Genomic DNA, 16,983 nt, shown 5'->3' with positions numbered 1-16,983 from the left:
TATGCCTGGACTAGATCCGGATTTGGTAATGCATCATTTGACAGTCAAACCGGGGGCAAAGCCAGTAAAACAGAAATTAAGGAAAATGCATCCACAAGTGGCATTACTAGTCAAAGCAGAGTTGGAGAAATTATTGGATGTTGGATTCATACGCCCAATTGATTATCCTGAATGGATCTCCAATTTAGTACCTGTCAGTAAACCAGATCGCAGCATCAGAATATGTACAGATTTCAAAGACATCAACAAAGCTTGTCCGAAAGATGACTTCCCATTACCAAATATCGACTTGATTGTTGATCTCACAGCAGGTCAGGAAATGTTATCTTTAATGGATGGATTTTCTGGCTATAATCAAATCAGGATTGCACCCGAGGATCAACACAAAACATCATTCACTTGTCCGTGGGGAACTTTCTGTTGGAATGTCATACCCTTTGGGCTAAAAAATGCAGGTGCTACATATCAAAGAGCGATGACCACTATCTTTCATGATCTCATGCACATAACCGTGGAAGATTATGTTGATGATCTCTTGGGTAAATCAATAGACAGAGATACACATTTGGACATACTTTCAGTCGTCTTTGATCGGTTGGAAAAATACAAGGTAAGATTAAACCCCAAGAAATGTGTCTTTGGAGTAACCTTCGGGAAGCTCCTAGGATTCATTGTGTCCAAAAGAGGAATCGAAGCCGATCCAGCAAAAGTCAAGGCTATCTTGGACATGCCGCCACCCAGAAATATTGGTCAACTTCGATCCTTACAAGGGAGACTCCAGTCTATACGAAGATTCATAGCACAACTTGCAGATAAGTGTAATCCTTTTCAGCACCTGCTACATAAAAATATCAAATTCAAATGGGATGATAACTGTCAACAAGCTTTTCAGACGCTCAAAGATTATCTTTTGAATCCGCTAGTTTTGATGCCACCAGTTCCAGATCAGCCTTTGCTACTATACATATCAGCTACTCCAACAACACTGGGGGCACTCCTAGCACAACAAATAGCTGACGGTAAGGAAAAAGCAGTATACTATATCAGTCGCACATTGGTGGGATATGAGCTAAACTACACACCAATCGAGCGTGCATGTCTCGCTGTGGTCTTTGCTTCACAGAAATTACGCCATTATATGCTCACTCACAAGACTAAGTTGATTGCAAGAATTGATCCATTAAAATACCTTCTCAACAAAGCTACACTTACTGGGCGACTGGTCAAGTGGGTAATGATCCTGAGTGAATTTGACATTGAGTATGTGGACTAAAAAGCAATAAAAAGACAAGCAATCGCGGATCAATTAGCAGATGCCCCCATGATAGATGATGTTCCTCTAAATTCAGAATTTTCAGATGAATCCATTTTAACAATATCACACGAAAGACCATGGCAACTATACTTTGACGGCTCATACACACAGCACGGGGCAGGAGCTGATATTCTCTTTATAACTCCTCAAGGCGATTCTATACCAAAATCATACCGCTTATCATTTCCTTGCACTAACAATATAGCGGAATATGAGGCATTAACAACTGGATTACGAATTGCAGTTCAATGGAAGATCCAAGAACTTCATGTTTTTGGGGATTCTCAACTTGTCATCCGTCAAGCAATTGATGATTACCAAATGAAAGATGAAAAATTAATGCCTTACAAGAAACTGGTAGATGATTTGAAACGACACTTTACAAAGATAGATTTTGAGCAGATACCAAGAGAGCAGAATCGTGCTGCAGATGCCATGGCTACAATTGCTTCACTAATTGACTTACTTCAAAATGAAACCTGCTATGAGTTCCTAGTAGACAACCTGTTGGTTCCTTCATATGAGATCACTCCTACTGAAATGATATGCGTTGTCGGTCCCGAATCCCAGTTATATGGTTCCATATTCACATATCTTCGTGACAATATCTTACCTCCTGATCTATCAAACAACCAATGCCACACTTTCATTCGCCAATCCTCTCGATATGTCATTTTAGCTGATATCCTATACCGACAAGGTCTAGATGGCACTCTTCTTAGATGTTTAGAAAGCGACGAAGCTCAGATTGTGTTACGTGAAGTGCATGAAGGGATATGTGGTCCGCATACTAGTGGTCCTACCTTGGCCAAGAAACTCATAAGGACTGGATATTATTGGCCCAATATGGAAAAAGACTCATATCAGTTTGTCAAGAAATATAAGCAATGTCAAATTCATGGAGACCTCATACATGCACCAGCACAAGAACTACAACCACTGGCGTCTCCTTGGCCCTTTTGTCAGTGGGGACTCGATCTCATAGGCAAGATTCACCCTCCTTCTTCCAATGGTCATAAATTCATTATCACAGCCACAGAGTATTTCACAAAGTGGATTGAGGCTGTGCCTCTCATACAAGTCACTGGGAAACAAATTGCTACTTTCATCCTTAACTATATCATTTGCCGATATGGTATTCCTAAATCCATTATTACTGATAACGGGCGTCCCTTCAAAAATCAGGATGTTCGTGAACTCTGTGACCGCTTCCATATTTCCCATCGTTTCTCCACACCATATTGCCCCCAAGGTAATGGCCAAGCTGAGGCGTCTAATAAAACAATTCTTAAAATCCTCAAAAAGACAGTCGACGACGCTCACCGTAACTGGCATATCCAACTCAATCCTGCACTTTGGGCCTACCGCACAAGTGTCCGCACACCTACAGGAGCTACACCCTACTCACTTGTCTACGGCGCTGAAGCCATCTTGCCTATTGAGGTCGAGTTACCTTCTTTATGGGTCTCTTTGCAAAACATCATCAGTGATGAAGATTACAGGGTCTCTCGCTTACAAGAACTAGAACTGTTGGATGAACAGAGACAAATTGCTTTTAATCATCTCAAGGCTTACCAACAACGAATGAGTCGCAGCTACAATCACAAAGTCAAGCCTCGCACATTTGAGGTAGGTGATTTGGTTCTCAGAGAAAATCCTAAAAATCAACAAGACAGAGAGAAGAGGGGCAAGTTTGAACCAAACTGGCTGGGTCCTTACATCGTTACAGCAGTCTATGGATCTGGGGCATATCAGCTCTCTACTATAGAGGGTGAACCTTTGGAGGATCCTATCAACAGCATGCATCTTTGCAGGTTCTACACATAGCTCTTCGGAATATCCTAATTCAAAAAAAACAAAAAAATCAAAAAAATTCAAAAAAATACAAAAAAATTTATAAAACATAAAAAATCGTTACTTGGTGAAAACCTGGCAAACAGGCGCCTTGTGACACAAAAAACATTGAAAAAATTGAAAAAGAGTAAAGAGAAATAATTTCTTCCAACGGTGAAAACCACTTCGGTGGCGCCCTAGGCAAGTACCGTGGTGAAAACTGGGTCACCAACGCCATGTGTAGAGACATTGCTCTTCCCTCCTTCAGGATTCACTTTCATCCTTCACTTTGCACACACTCACAACCTATTCGTTCATAATAAACTTACCCATTCCCATCATGGCTTGTTATTGATCTACCCAAGATTGGTTAGCCATTCATAATAAACCTCCCTTTTCGCCTCCCTTTCCATTCATAATAAATCAGATCCTATTTGTGGCTAAGGAAAAATCCTACGTCTAGTGATGGGTGTGGAACTGAGAACATCACATGTTTCAAGGAGTAAAGTTTCTTCCAGCTTTCTTCAGTCTATTCGCGCACAATCCGCAATAAAGCAACATTTGCATCGCAGATCCGCCATAAAGTTTCATCTTCTCCGCAATAAAGTATCAGTTTCATGGATTCAGTCAGTTTCAGATGAGACACAACAGCAACAATGGGCTTCAACAAAATCAAATCTTTCAACAGACTCAGACAACATATGGTTCAGTGCTATCTATCCTTTTTGTGAAAGTGAACATTGTGACCACAATCAAGTACGACTTATACAAGTGACAAGAGACACTAAACTTGAGGACTACAGTGGATGTTGGTGTCGAGTCTTGATTTTCTTTTGATTTCATCTTTTTTGGTGACATGTCTTTTAGCTTTTCCGGGATGTCTCTGACTAGAGATTCTATCTCCAGGATGTCTTTGACTAGAAAGGTGAGGATGGGGTATCGTCACCTATTTGTATTTTCTGTCTGTGGATTGTCTCTTAGTAATGCTATGACTTGTCCAAGGATATGAGGACACTGTGAGTCTAGTGTGAACTGGGGCATTCCTTGTTTGTGACTGTCTTATCTCCATGCAAACGGGTACAATGACTTTCTGGGTCGAACATATGCCTCGATTGTCATAACCTACTTGCCATAATAAAGCTCAATGATGATAACGCACAAGAAGCTCTTTCACTTTCATATCTTTTATCTTTCATCCCCCCTTTCTTGATTGACTTCCATCATCCTTCTCAAGTCCGCGTAGCCTGCTATCACATGACTAAGTATAATGACACACCAAAAACATTTGCATTTCATGTAGTTGCACCTACATTACCACATATAAGTATTTCATACATACATATAGATATCACAACTGCATCACATCCTGCACACAACACCTGTTAGCACAATTTACATTTGCATTATCATATTCATCTACATTACTTACATTCACATTTGCATCATGCATACACATATAAAACATAAAAGAACAAAAATATTGCATTGTATCATATACATATTTGCATCCATATCATAAGCATACATTCTAAGAACATCTCATCACATAGGTACACATGCATATAGCTGCCGCAAAAATGAATCATCTCTCATATATAATCAAATGTGTCATGATACAATGATGTCAAAAGAATCATATGGCTACAAAATCACCCGCAGGTGTCTACAATACAAAAAAATGGTACAAATACTGATACAAGGGAGCCCTCTATGGCTATGATGAACTCCCTCCCTCAGAGTCGCCTGGCCTCGACGAAATCTGAGCTCTAGACGGACCCGCTCCAGGATCACCCTGCCTGTCTGGTGGTGGAGGAGGACCCATGACCCCACCACTCGATGCCTGTCTCCTCCGGCTCCCTCCCGTAGCCGTCGCTGTTCGCAATGGTCTATGGAAGCTCCTCGCCCGCTGATCTGCTGGCACGACACCATAATATAGGTCCCTCCAGTAGGCAATCTCCTCTCTGGCTCGCAGGACATACGCATAACCTGCTCCTGTGTCCTCTGCCGCCTGCCTCCCTGCCCTCAGCGCTGTCTTAGCCTCAGTGTAGCACTGAATCGCCTGATCCCTCTCCTGCTCAGTATCCCTGAGCTGGGTCCTGAGCCGATCCCTCTCCCTCTCCAACTCCTGGATCTCGTCTGCCTGGCCCTGGCAGATCTCCCTGAGCTCAATCAGCTCATCCTCCTCTGGATCCCCACCCTCTGCCTCTGCCTGTGGCTCTCCCTCTGCAGGTGCCTGCTCCTGTACTTGTCCCTGTACCTGTCTCGGTACATGTCTAGGTCCCTGTACCTATCTCTGTCCTTGTGCCTGTACTGGCACCTGTCCCTGCACCTGTCCCGGTCTCTGTCCCTGTGCCCTAGGACCCTGTGCTGCTGGTACCTACAGGGGCACTCCACCGCGACCCCTCACCACCTGGGCCTATCCCTCCTGTCCACCCTCCCTCCGAGGTGCCACCCTCCTCTCCCCAACTACTCCCCTCCGCCTCCGTCGGCCTCTGCCCCCATCGCCTCCACTGCGTCATCCTCCCACTCACATCCCAGATATGGCCTCTAGATGACTACGTCAATATCATCTATCACTCGCCTCCAATGCTCTAACCTACCAATCCGAGGCTGCGAAGTGATCATGTCATATAAATGCACAAAGCTCCGTCCGTGACCCCTGCCTCTGAAATGTATCGGCTGTGTGATAGGCAGATGCTCATATGCCCAAACCTGCAGAAGTGTCACTCCACAGCCCAGTCCCACTGATCCATGGTAGACGAACTGGTGAAGCTCATAATATAGGTGGGCCAACACACATGGACCCCATGCATATCTGGTGTGCTGAGTCACCAATATCTCCAGTGCTCCTCCCCAGCCCATTGCCAACCCCCGTGTCGCCCTGTCCGGACATAGGAACCCACTGATAGCTCCTCCGATCACAGCTGGCAAAGCTAATCTTGTCATGGTCATGGTGTCCCATGCCACATGTCCTGCTCTCATCTCTAGGCCGGGATCCTGAAACACCCGTCTCAAAGCCTCTCTGTCTCCTTCGCGATCGTATGGAATCAGCTCTCCATCAATCGGTATGTGCAGAATCCTATAAACATCCTCAAGGGTGACTGTCATCTCACCCATCGGCAAATGAAATGTGCATGTCTCTGAATGCCATCTCTCGGCCAACGCAGTCAGCAAACCCATGTTTTCCTGAAACTCAGGCACATACAGCACGTGTCTCAATCCCATCTCCTCAATGGCAGCTCTATCCTGAAACGACAACTCTGGTCGCAACCTCTGTGTGGACGGGAATCTCTCCCGTGACTCCAACATAGGCAAATACTTCTACAGTCAAGCAAATCAATCATGTCAGTCAGGGTGGCATTCATTGTTCATCACAAAATGCTACTCGCTATCTAAATGCATATGGTTATCTATTATAGTGACACTCACTGTTCATCACAAAGTGTTGCTTCTATCCTAGTAGTGCTCCCTGTTCATCACAAAGTACTACGTGTGTGACACTCCCTGTTCATCACAAAGTGTTACTCACATTTTGCACTCCCTGTTCATCACAAAGTGCTGCTCATACTTTGGGTACTCCCTGTTCATCACAAAGTACTCTATCTTGGTGCTCCCTGTTCATCACAAAGTGCCTTGATCTATCCTAGTCTTCCTCGAGGACCTGCTTGAGTGTATCCTCTTAGCAGCTTATCCAATCGACAGCGTATGTTCATCACATAACTGCCAATTTGACCTAGAAGACCAAAACCTTGCATTTTTTGACATATACGCGCTTTTAACTCACAAATGCGTTTCTACCTCACAAACGCGCCTATAGACTGCACAAGCGCGCCTAAACGAGACAGACGCGCCTGTTTGACATAAACGTGCCTAAATCATTCACAAACGTGACTTTGGCACACAAACGCCCCTTCAGGACGTAGACGCGCCCGCATCAAGCACAAACGCGGTTCCAGACACAGACGTGCCTGGCACCGACACAGACGCGCCTGGCACCGATGCAGATGTGGTTGCACATTTTTGCACTTTTTTGTGCCCTATTCCTAAGCGCATTTATTGCTAACTAGCATGCATTAATGACAAAATTGACTGCGTCAAAGTACGAGGAGGTTTGGTGGTACTTATCGGCTCTCCTGCCTCTGCTGGCCTCTGAAATCGTCGAACGCGGTCGAATCTATGTACGAAAGCCATCGCTGCTGACTGTTGCTGCTCTTTTTCTTGCTCTACACTGTGGTCTCGTGAAGGTGTAGATGACAATGAGGATGTCTTTTGCCCGTGGTCTATCTTATAGCCTACCCTAGCCCTCGCCTTCATTTCCCGAGTCAGTCTTCTTCATCTCGTGACTCTGTCACTTTATCCAGTCTATCCATTCTAGCCTTTCTTTCTTATCGAGAGATTGTCTGCAATCTTTTCAGACATTTTCATCCAATCTCTCGAGGGGGCATATTATTCCCATCTTGGGGCAACTCTGTATCAGTTCATCTTATCTTCTTTGAAACAACGCGACAAGCCGCATTGTCTCAAAGAGGGGCAAAATGTAGACACCTAAAATTGTCCAGTCTAATTAAATAAATATTTTATTTATTTAATTATCTAAGCCTAATTCTTCTATTAATTAAATAAATCTTTATTTATTTAATTAATTCATTTATCCTCTTCTAGCCTTATTTCTCATTTAAATAAATACATTTATTTATTTAAATTATCCCTTTCCTAAATTAAATAAATATTTTATTTAGTTAATTATCCTACTTCTTCTATTAATTAAATAAATATTTATTTATTTAATCAATTCATTAGCTTTTTCTACACATGACACATGTCATTCATCTCTTAATTCATACACTACCTACCTCTTTCATTATTTTGGTATTTCTTTTACCTACCCTCTAATCTTAGCCAACCTCTCTTTTTACACCTCTCAATCTTATCCCTCCATTTCATATTGTGTCTTCTATTTAAGAAGATGCCTCCTTCATTATCAAACCCTAATGACCTAATCTTGAAGACTTGGCTACACTACGATCCTACTTGCAACCACATTCCGTTCTTTGTTGAGCTCTTGTGCATATAAAATCTGAGAGCAAATATATCAAGCAAGATCAATGGAGATAGGAAGAATGGAGATCAAAACTCTATTGGGCATGTGATGGTATAATCTTTGTGATTTCATTTGATTTGCATTGTCTTAGGTAATCTTCATATGTTATGGTGGATCTTTGTTGATTGTTAGGCTAGGGTTTGGTGGTTGAATTCATTTAGCCTTTCAATATTGTTATTATTGTTATCCATTTTCACCATACACAGTTATTTATTCTAAAAAATCATCACAGATGTTCTTGTCCGATAATTCAATTTTCCTATCAACTCTCTTCTTGGTTCCATTCTGAATAAGCAACTATACCACTTGAAACTAGCACAAACCTCTAATGAAATGATTCACACAACAATGATTAGAAATAGACCAGAATTATCAAGAAAATCACAAAAAACCTGATTATTCGCCTGAAGACAATTGCTCCGCAACAATTTCTCTGCAATAGACTTAGGCTATCTTTTTAGAATTGAATTCACCGAATCGAATTCAAAACTGGCTCCAACGAGTCATAACTTCTCTGAGTCTTTCCTCTGTTTCGATCTTTCACTATTTTGTAGTGCATAAAACCTTTGCACCTTTCTTTCACGAAACAACGCTGACCGTCGGATTACAAGAACTTACACCACCTTTACCTCTGTCTGATTTCTCTTTGTTAATGTCGGGCCCCACCTTCTTTTTGCTATTTCTCAGGCTTTAACACTTGTGTACTTTTCCTTCACGAAGCCATGCCAACCATCAGATCAAGCTCTAATCACCCGGTCTTTAACTCGAACCAGGACTGTCAATCTTACTAACTAACCGCGCCTCATCTTAACAGCTAAAAGTTTTCACCATTTTGCAGAGATTAAGCTGCAGGCATCTTCAGGCCACGAAACAACGAGAACCGTTGGATCAAGCACAAGGTGAATACCTTTTAACAAACATTAAACCTTTCAAGTGGGCCCTTTATTTTTGGATATCACTTACTTTACCTAGTCACCGGTTAAGAAATGCCACATGGCAATCATCCATTAGCTCAGGAAACTCCTCTGGGTTCCATTCTGAAATTTGCCATGTGTTTTGCTTCACTATTCTCCACATAACTGTTGGTTACACCTAGGTGGGCCCTCAACTACCCTTCAGAGCCACGTGGCATTTAACACATCACCATTAAACTCTACAAAATGCACGACCTGTCATGCCATGTCATGCTTTCATGTGATTTCCACCTCATTTCACTACTTCGCGAAAACAAATCTTTGTTTAGCTTGTGGCTACAAAACCACGAGGATCGTTGGATCAAAATAGACTTGATTGGCTTTTAACTTCGTGGCCTGCCTATCCTTTGGGCCCACCGGCCCTTTTCGCCATTTCACAATGATTATCTTACTAGCATCTTATCTTCGCGAATCCACGCGGGCCATCAGATCTCAGGAACTTGCTCGTTGTTTATTCTTTCTATGACCACCTTACTCGGGCCCACTACAGACCGCCAACTAAGCGCCCCATCACTGCTCTGTCATCACCAGTTGGACCTACCACCTTTACTGCCACCTTTAGCGGGACCTACTACCATTTCACTACTTTGTGAAAGGTAGAATGCGTGCATCTCCCGGCCACGAATCAACGCGAGCCGTTGATCCTTTTCCAACCTGATCACCCTTTAACCAAGGAAGACCGCTTTCCTCTGGGACCCGCCACGTGTTTTCACTATTTCGCAAAACATATACCATGTGCATCTCGGGCTAGCGAATCAACGCAAGCTGTTGGATCATAATCAAGATGCAATTCTTTTATCTGACGGTCAGTCCATCTGGTCACCAAGTTTATTCTTTGATTTACTTAACCTCGAGGCCATGTGTGACTTTCTGATTTGCCACCTAAATCACCTAGACCGCTAATTGGACTGCCATGTCATTTCGCTACTTCGTGAAGGCTAAATCTCAAGCATCTTTTGGCCGCGAATCAACGCAGGCCGTTGATCATTCTCTGAACCAACCACTCTTTACTCTTTGGAAAACCTATCTACTTCTGGGACATGCCACTTTTCGCTATTTCACGGAGGGTAACTCGCGATCATCTTCATCCTACGAATCAATGTAGGCCATTGGATCAACAAAGAGTTGCATGACACTTACAGGGCCTGATAAACATTAGAAAAAAGGCAAAGTAATAGGCGTATAAAATTTAAAATATTTAAGGGACCGCCTAGGTAAATAACAATGGGGGGACACTTCTCATGACAAACGGACCCATGACTTATGTGATAAAAAGTAACGCAGAATTAGAACCAGGTTTTTACTCAGACACCTTGAAGGTTAAAACTTAAAACCATTAAACCTTCTCATTAGCTTACAACAAAACAGAGGTAACAAGGCCAATACAAGACTCAAAATTTCAACAAAATTAGTCAATTATGGAATGAGAACATCCATTTTTAAAACAGTGATAACACTATCCACTCTACATTGTCTTACATTTACAGAAGCCAATGACACATCCATATGCCAACCACATAATGTACCTCTCCACATTGAAGCCTTTCTCCATAAAAGTCGCATCAAACGAGTCTTGATAGATGGAGGAGCATGTATGAACATTTGTACTTTGAATACTATCAAACAATTGGTATACTTTGAACAAGTTGTGGATTCAAAAAATAAAATATCTATCAAAGCATATGATGACGAAGAATACTCATCGAAAGGAACAATCACCTTACCTTTAAGTGTTGGGCCAGTTACAAAGGATGTGGTCTGTCAAGTCCTTGATTTAAATCTCACATACAATATACTTTTGGGATGTCCATGAATTCATGAGATGAGAGCAGTACCACCAACATATCATCAATGTATCAAATTTCCTCACAATGGAATTGAAGTAACGGTGAAAGGTGATCCAAATCCGTTCATATATTGTAATAACTTGTGACCAATATCAAAGACAATAATCCCTATTAATAGAGAAGCAACTCCATCATCAAGATATGTTGATGCAAAGTCATTAAAACCTTCTACATCAAAACAAGGAGAGCTCAAAGGAAAATACAAGGACAATGGCATGGGAGAGTATACTTTGAACCAAACAATGTATTTAAGACAAATAATGGATTCTCCTAGAGATTATGGACGACCACATCCTTCTAAAAGAGTATCAAAAATCACAATAAAATTGGATTCCACTACATTTCAAAAATGGGGTGAGATGGAAGAAGAAGACCTTCATAAAATGATTTATAAAGAACCTAAAGAGGAATCTACACAAGATCACATTAAAATACCATGTGCGAATTATGGCAAGGGTTTCAAGTTCTTGCAAAAAATTGGATATGATGGTAAAGGCCCTCTTGGGTTACAAAAGAAAGGGATTGTTGAGCCATTGCAACTAGATCTAATACCAAAGAAGCAACACACCAAAGGACTTGGTTTTAGACCCTTAAGTTTACGCGAAATTGGTTCTGAAAAAGCATTGCAAATTACATATTCTACCTCCACTAAAGAACAAAAACAAGAGAAGCGTTATTCCACGAACTCCAATGAATGGGAATGGGGTTTAGATAAGTCATCTAGTGATCATGAGCTCATGGAAACGTTCAGAGAACTAGGTGAACCCACTGCAGTAGAAGAATTTAACAAAAAGTTCAAAGTTGGTCAAGCAACATTATCAATTTTTACACCCCAAGAAGAGAAAGATAGTGGAGAACCATGGATAAAAACATTTTGGGATCCCAAAGGCTCTACATCTCTAGGTTTTAGGTCAACACCGCGAAGAGTGAAGACTCACGTTGTTGAGTGTCCCTCTAGTAGTGTTGATTTAGATTCGTTTATGATCGAGACTGATGAGGGGAGTACTAGCAACGATCCCAATCATTGAACTGAAATACCTGAGGACTCTTATGTCTTTACCCTCACCCCCATTGACTTTGAAAAAACCAATGGACTTCCCCTCATTCATCCACAACTCATTGATTGGGACCAACAAGGGCCTTTACAACTTCACACATTCCAAAATGATGATGCATTCATTGATTATCTTGGCATAAGAGATGATCTTCCATTAGGGGACCATAAAAAAGGATACATCAAAGAATTCAATAACGTGACATACTTTAGAGAGGATGCCAAATCTTCCAGTCACAAAAGTATAAAAAAACAAACAAATCATGGGTCTTATAGTGAAAACCACAATGTGGTGTTGTTTGATCCTAAAAAAGTAAAAAGAAAGGACGTATCCGAAGGTGAAAACCTCTTTGAGGCGCCTAAGGATGGAAGATTTGACACACTCCCCATGACATCATATGAATAAAAATCATCAATGCTAGTGGAGGAAACTATTAAGACAAACAATGGCACAAAGGAGATGCTGCATAACATCTTCTTGGCACAGTCTTTGACAGAAAAAGAAAGACCAAAGTTCATAAGTTTCTTGATAGATCAAAAAATCAACTTTGCATGGTCATATGCTAATATGACTGGGTTGGATCCTAATTTAGCAATGCACCATTTAACAATCACTCTAGGAGCTAAACCAGTAAAGCAAAAATTAAGAAAGATGCATCCATAGGTGGCACTATTAGTCAAAATGGAACTGGAGAAATGATTGGATGTTGGATTCATTAGATTGATTGACTACACAGAGTGGATTTCTAATTTGGTACTTGTCAGTAAACCATATCTTAGCATCAAAATGTGTACGGACTTCAGAGACATCAATAAGGCTTGTCCTAAAGATGATTTCTCGTAGCCAAATATTGATTTGATAGTGAATCTTATAGCCGGTCATGCAATGTTATCATTGATAGATGGATTCTCTAGGTATAACCAAATCAAAATAGCACCTGAGGACCAACACAAAACAACATTCACTTGTCCTTGGGGTACCTTCTGTTGGAATGTTATGCCCTTCGGATTGAAGAATGAGGTTGCTACATATCAAAGAGCAATGAAAACTATCTTTCATTATCTCATGCACATCACTATGGAAGACTATATTGATGACCTCCTGGAAAAATTAGTAACAAGGGAAACACATATTGATATTTTATCTGTAGTTTTTGAACGTTTAGAAAAGTACAAAGTCAGATTAAATCCCCAAAAGTCTGTGTTTGGGATAACCTTTGAAAAACTCCTTGGATACATTGTCCAACAAAAGGGAATTGAAGCAGATCCAACAAAAGTCAGGACTATATTAGAGATGCCACCACCAAAGAATATTAGTCAACTTCGGTCTCTACAAGGAAGACTCCAATCAATATGCAGATTCATTGCACAACTTGCAAATAAATGCCATCCTTTTCAGCATCTACTTCACAAGAATATCAAGCTCAAATGGGATGATAAGTGTCAATAGGCCTTTCAGATTCTCAAATATTATCTTTTGAATCCACCAGTATTGATGCCACCTATTCAAGGAAAACCCCTATTACTTTACATATTAGCTACACAAACAACACTAGTGGCACTTTTGGTGCAACAAGATAATGATGGTAAAGAAAGAGCTATATATTACATGAATCACACATTGGTCAAGTACGAGGTTAATTACACTTGAATTGAGCTTGCATGTCTTGCTGTAGTTTTTGCTTCACAAAAATTATGTCATTACATGCTAACTCACAAAACAAAGCTCATTGCAAGAATAGATCCACTTAAATACCTTCTCAATAAGGCGACACTCACCAATAGATTAGCTAAATGGGTTATGATCTTGAGCGAGTTTGACATTGAGTATGTTGATAGAAAAGCAATTAAAGGACAAGATATTGTAGATTAGCTAGTAGATGCACCTATGATTGATGATACTCTTATTATCTCAGAGTTCCCAGATGAATCCATCTTCACGGTAGCATAATCAAAGCCTTGGCAATTATATTTTGATGGTTCCTACACGTAGCATGGCATAGGAGCTGATATCCTCTTCATCACACCTCAAGGGGACTCCATTCCTAAGTCCTATCAGTCGTCATTTCCTTGCACAAATAACATAGTAGAATATGAAGCATTAACAACAGGTCTATGAATCACAGTTCAGTGGAAGATCTAGGAACTTCATGTTTTTGGGGACTCTCAAATCGTGATTTGTCAATCAAATGATGACTATCTGAATAAAGATGAAAAGGGCCTTATAAGAAAATGGTGGATGATTTCAAACAATATTTTATACAGATAATCTTTGAACAAATTCTTGTTGTCATGAGGATTTGCACCAGAGGCAAGCTTGAATTTCCTACAATCTCATGACACATTGGACCACTCTTAGGCTGTGGGTATCCTATTGGGAGAGTAGAGCTCTGGATTATAGGTCGGCTTCCTATTAGATCACCTAAAACTTTATTGAATTTCTGAGAAAAGGGAAGAAGGATATGCATAAAACTGAAAATAATCTACTTCTAGGTGATCCACCAATGAACGGAAATGATTTTTCTATGACAAGGAACTCACAAGAATCCAATAATGAAATGAAAATACTCACAAATCAAGACTACATACTTTGCATAAACACTTCATGTGAAAGGTTCAAACTTTTTGATATTTTTATGAAAGAAAACAAAGATAGTTTTCACAACTCCATTTACCATAAAATAACTCAATCACTGATCTGCACTATAACATGCTTAACCATGAATTAAACATTGAAGGAAAATAGATAAAGTGAAGGATTATTTGATAATAATCACAACTAATTCATCCAAAAACATTCACAACAATATTTAGAACATAAAAAATAATAGAAGGAACTAGCTGTTTATTGAAAACAAGGAGTAATTCTCATTACAAAATCTGAATGATCCTCATGAAAACCTAAAAATACTCATTAGCAATGAGTTACAGGAGCAAAGATCTCTGTTGTTGAATAGATACCAACTCTAGAACTAGAGAAAAAGAGTGACAAACAGTCACTTATACAAACATACTCCCCAAAATTCAAATTTGAATTTTGGCTCCAAGAATGATGTGTTGTCACAACTCTAAGCCTCTCCTCAAAATCAAGGGCTAACTGAAAGATAATCTCCATCAAAATCTGCCAAGAAACTCACTCCCGGATGCAACAGAAAACTCCAAGAAATAAGGGATGGAACTAATGGAAACAACACTCCGCGCTCTCAAAATCCTCCAAGATGGTAACACAATCAGTTAGACTTCTTAACTGAAGTCAAAGAAGTGATTAGGTGATCCACATCACCTAATTTGTTTCAAAAACTGAGACAACTCGTCAAAATCACTTCTAGAACTAAAAGAAGACTAAACTCTAGCTAGACTCTTTACATCTTCTTGATCTATCATTTAAAAACATATTTATGTGGTGGAAAAAAAAAAAAAAACCACCAGCATAGATATTTACAAAAAAGGATGCAAGTTGAGATTCCATATGAAGACTTAAAAAAAAAGTCTACATGCTAGCACAAATTTGCACAATCAACCTTTGAAAAATATACTTAACAAATAAAGTGCATACAAAATAAAAACAAAGCCTTTTTGAAAGGTTGCGAGCTTCACATGCATTTCAAGATGAATATTAATAAAACTTAGGGTTAAAGCCCTAAAGGATGTCAAAATAGAAGAAGACTAAAAGTCTTCTCATTTTGCAACAACACACTCTCTCGGGCAACCTAGGGCAACCAACATACATCTTGATCTATGCATTTTTTCATGAAGACTGTTCTAGGGAACTAGACAAATAATAAAGGTTTGCATCTCTGCTATCAGATACAATGGTTTTTTGCTACAACATTTTTCTTTGTGGCTATCTATTATTGTGTTTTCCTTTGAATGATCTCTTTGTTTCTTCTTTGATCTGCACAAATCTCTTGTGATTTTGGAGAAAAATCACTCCATCACCGAGTGCCCAGAGCATATAAGTTTCAACAGAGAAGAAAAGGTGAGTACTCTGCTCGATTCATTTTGATATTACTATATTCACGAGATCTTCTTCAGATCTGCTTTACTTTACTTCTCTTCCGTGCTTTTGGAGATTAATCTATGGATTTAAAGAAAACCCTAGCTGCTTGCACTCTGATAATCTTTTGAAAGTTACAACAAAAGAGTGTTTAGTTGTAGACTCATGTTATTTTTTGCAATAGCTTTGTCACTACTTCAATCGGGGGTTCTCAAACAAAACCCTCATGGCTTTATTAGCTTTGTTTCTACTTTGAAGATGCACTGTAACTCTTGTGACTTTGATGATATATGTTTTTCTCGGACTGGTGAAATTTACTCAAAATCTACGAACTGGGTTTTAAGAAAATTTAATGGGTTTTTTTTCTATATTTTCTTTATAATTATTGTACAAAAATTAGCCAAATTGGCATCTGGGTTTTTGAGAAAAATTAAAACAATGTGACTATATTTTCATTATTTGAAAATCTTTTGAAGGAATACAACAAATGGATGCTCAGTTGTAGATTCTTGTGTCTTATGATAAGTCTTCTCAAGAGACCACAAAGGAATGATAAATTTCTCAAAAATCATCACTAGTGTAGATTTGGAATGATTAACTCACATGAACTTCAATTATCCCTTTATCAATGCTTTGCAACTGAAACACTTCCACCATTGACCGAGGATGAGATGTTACAACTTTGATGTATATCTTTTTTTAGCTCACATGACATTGCTACTCTTATCGACTTCTGGACTGAATTTATTACCTTGTGACAAGGATTGATTCAATGTATTTTTTTTTTGTTCTAACTGCCAGATACTTGGTGTCTCTATGAATTGCTTCTATCATTGTCTTCTCTTGTTGCAGGTCTACATAC

The sequence above is a fragment of the Cryptomeria japonica genome, chromosome 8 (assembly GCF_030272615.1).
Source record: "Cryptomeria japonica chromosome 8, Sugi_1.0, whole genome shotgun sequence".
NCBI lineage: Eukaryota > Viridiplantae > Streptophyta > Pinopsida > Cupressales > Cupressaceae > Cryptomeria > Cryptomeria japonica.
The sequence above is the reverse complement of the archived record's forward strand: the minus strand, read 5'-3'. Positions refer to the sequence as shown.